This window comes from Limulus polyphemus, unplaced genomic scaffold (assembly GCF_000517525.1).
Source record: "Limulus polyphemus unplaced genomic scaffold, Limulus_polyphemus-2.1.2 Scaffold261, whole genome shotgun sequence".
NCBI lineage: Eukaryota > Metazoa > Arthropoda > Merostomata > Xiphosura > Limulidae > Limulus > Limulus polyphemus.
The window spans coordinates 448,432-452,218 of NW_013665871.1; positions in this window are offsets into that span (position 1 = coordinate 448,432).

Consider the following 3,787-nt stretch of genomic DNA (forward strand, 5'->3'; position numbering starts at 1 on the left):
GGTGCGTTGTTTGTTTGGAAAGGTGCGCTGTTGAAGTTAAAACGATAAGAAAGAGAGAGAGGTCGTCTGAAAACATCAGAATCCTATCTAAAGACGACAATAAAACTGTGTAGCAGAAGGAACACTAAGAATCAGATACTTTGTTCTTCTCATTATAATCACTTTCATTGTCTTAGATCGTTCAATGATTGATCAGACCTCAACTAGCGAAACAGTTGAAGAATATTTATTGTTGTTTCTACTAAGTGTTCAGCGTGTCCTTGATGTCGTGAACTTGTTGAAAACCATTCTTATAGTGGAAATCAAGTCTCAAATGGCCAGGTGGCCAGGGCGCTTGACTCACAATCTGAGGGTCGCGGGTTCGAATCCCCGTCTCAACAAACATGCTCGCCCTTTCAGCCGAGGGGGCGTTATAATATGACGGTCAATCCCACTATTCGTTGGTAAAAGAGTAGCTCAAGAGTTGGCGATGATAACTAGCTGCCTTTCCTATAGTTTTACATTGCTCAATTAATCATAGCCGTATCTTTTTTCGTTCTTATCATGTTATATCTCGCAGTCTACGCATGACGGAGGTATAAGTTTTTTTCCGAAGTCTTTCATACGTGAATTTCAGAATGGAAAAGTTAAGTCACCAAACTCGAGACAGGAATTTAACAAAGCATATAGATTTAAAGTCTGAAATTAAAGATCAATCACAGAAATGCTTAAAGCACGGGTAGATGATCAGTGGAAATAACTCGTGAAACCACAAAGAATCACCGAGAATTTTATCACGAGCGAAAGACATGAAATATAAATAATGACGATATTGTATGAAGCTCTCCTTTAAGTAGTTATCTTACGGTGTACTTTAAAAAGTTATTTATACAAAAAAAAACAAGGTTACACCCTCAGAAAAAATCATGACATTTCCTCCAAGATAAACTGTTTCACTCAGATTAATAAACAAATGTTATATCTTATAATGTTATAAATGTTATTTTACGTAACTAACTGTGAAAGTTTACATTCAGGCCGGCACTAGTCTAATTTATTTAATCCTCTAAAGCGTATTATGACGTACAGGTAACAAATTTATCTTAGTTGCTAAATACAAGTACAAATGCCTCAGTTAGTTGAATGTTTTTACTTCCAGGTAACAGTTTAAATAAATCATGGAGTTGGTTCCTCAGTTGAACAATGTTCCCTCTGGATAACGTACCCATTTATAATTTACCAAAATACATTTCACAAAAACATATTCTATGCGCAATATAGACAGACATATTTAAGTATGCAACTCAAAGAAGATATTTTCCTCACCGTGTTTTCGTAATACGTGTAATAGAGGGTTAATGTTAACTTGAGAAGTGTGTAATAGAGGGTTAATGTTCACTTGAGAAGTATGTAATAGAGGGTTAATGCTAACCTGTGAAGTATTAAAGTAACGACAACTGAAGATTAAGTTCTAAAATAAATCCATTCAGTTAATCATTATATAAGAGAACCGAAACGTCCAAAGTAGCATTATTCTTTAAAAATACTTCGACATATGTTGTTTCCGCCGTGGGCACAGCACAGGTGGCGCTTTGTACTAAAATAAGCAAAACAATCTACCTATCTTCTCCCCTGAATAACATAAATAAAGAAGAATGTAATACTTTGAGAAGATACATACATATACCAATCAGGATCGTAGAAACTGCCCTCGCAAACCCTGCAGTACGAGGACGAACCGCTAACTAGGGGTCCATGGCGCTATAATAAATCAGATATGAAGGGGGCCCGTTGGGAAGATTCGCAGGGGGGGGGGTTCAGACATTTTATACTACGCCTCTGATACGAATAAATTTATTCAACCACGTGCGTGAGTGACCATAGTCTGTATTCTACTATTTACGAAACTGTTAATCGGTTTCTTATTCTAGCAGCATTTCGCTAAACCTAATTTGAATTAAATCCCATCACATAGCTGAATATACCATGTTTCAATGGAAAGATACGTCTTTACTACGAAATTCTTAACCATTCAAAATGAAGGTGTTCATAAATGGGCTAAAAGAGTCATGTCATTACCACAAAGTCTGATGTACACCTGTTTTTATGCTTTAAGTAATACAAATTAAATCGGTTCAGATTATATTAGTGTAGCATTCTCACGTGTGAACATCTGACGTAACAAGTACGTGACACTTATGAAACCAGTAATATTAATAGAGTGTGAGCACAATATACGAACTACAAAAATATTGTACCAATATATATATATATATCAAAAACACATACCAAATTTCGCATTATTAGTCCAAATTAAGGTCTAAATATAACAAAGTTGTACAATATTCATGAAAATGTAGCTCCTATAGCAAATAAAAAACTCCACTCTTGGGTTGATGCAAATTACCAATAAAGGAAGACCATAAAGCCTATTTGGACTCCCCAATCACTTGTCTTGCAAATGTTCTGTCCAGTTTCCAGTTATCGAATGTCACAGATTCCAGTTTTTGTTCCGTTGGTTGTGATCAGAACAGAACTTTAAGAGGCTTTTTGGGCGTCAAACGGTTTTGGAGTTTCATAATTTATATGTTCCAATATAATCGGATGTCTGAAAGTTATTATTACTTAACCATAAAATCGTTAAACATGTCTTTAATCATTAGGGTGGGAACTTTCATTAAGACCAGTTTCTCGTGTAAAACCTTCCACAAGTTTAGGGTTCGATCTTGTGCTTCGAAAAACGTAGTGAAACTCCTAAAATGTTGTATCGGTGTTGATGAAAAGTCTTCTCAAAGCCAGGCACTTTTGGACTTGTTTGTTTGTTTTTTGAATTTCGCGCAAAGCTACACGAGGGCTATCTGTGCTAGCCTCCCACAATATTTTAGTCCAAATTAACCAAAGCATCCAAAATTAACCAAAGTCATCTTTTTTTAATAACCATTCCATCAGCTAACATCTTACATCATCTTTTTTTAATAACCATTCCATCAGCTAACATCTTACATCATCTTTTTTTAATAACCATTCCATCAGCTAACATCTTACATCATCTTTTATTGATAACCATTCCATCAGCTAACATCTTAAATCATTTTTCTTTGATAACCATTCCATCAGTTAACATCTAATTTCACGTCGTCTTTCGTTGATAACCATTCTATCAGTTAACATCTTACATCATCTTTTATTGATAACCATTCCATCAGCTAACATTTTACATCGTATTTCTTTGATAACCCTTCCATCAGATAACATCTTACATCGTCTTTCTTTGATAACCATTCCATCAGCTAACATTTTACGTCGTCTTTCTTTGATAACCATTCCATCAGCTAACACTTTACGTCATCTTTCTTTAGTAACCATTCCATCAACTAACATCTTACGTCATTTTTCTTTGATAACCATTCCATCAGTTAACATCTAATTTCACGTCGTCTTTTGTTGATAACCATTCTGTCAGTTAACATCTTACATCATATTTATTTGATAACCGTTCCATCAGCTAACATCTTATCTTACGCCATCTTTCTTTTATAACCATTCCATCAGCTAACATATTATCTTACGCCATCTTTCTTTAATAACCATTCCATCAGCTAACATCGTATCTTACGCCATCTTTCTTTTATAACCATTCCATCAGCTAACATATTATCTTACGCCATCTTTCTTTAATAACCATTCCATCAGCTAACATCGTATCTTACGCCATCTTTCTTTGATAACCATTCCATCAGCTAACATCTTATCTTACTCCATCTTTCTTTGATAACCATTCCATCAGCTAACATCTTATCTCACGTCA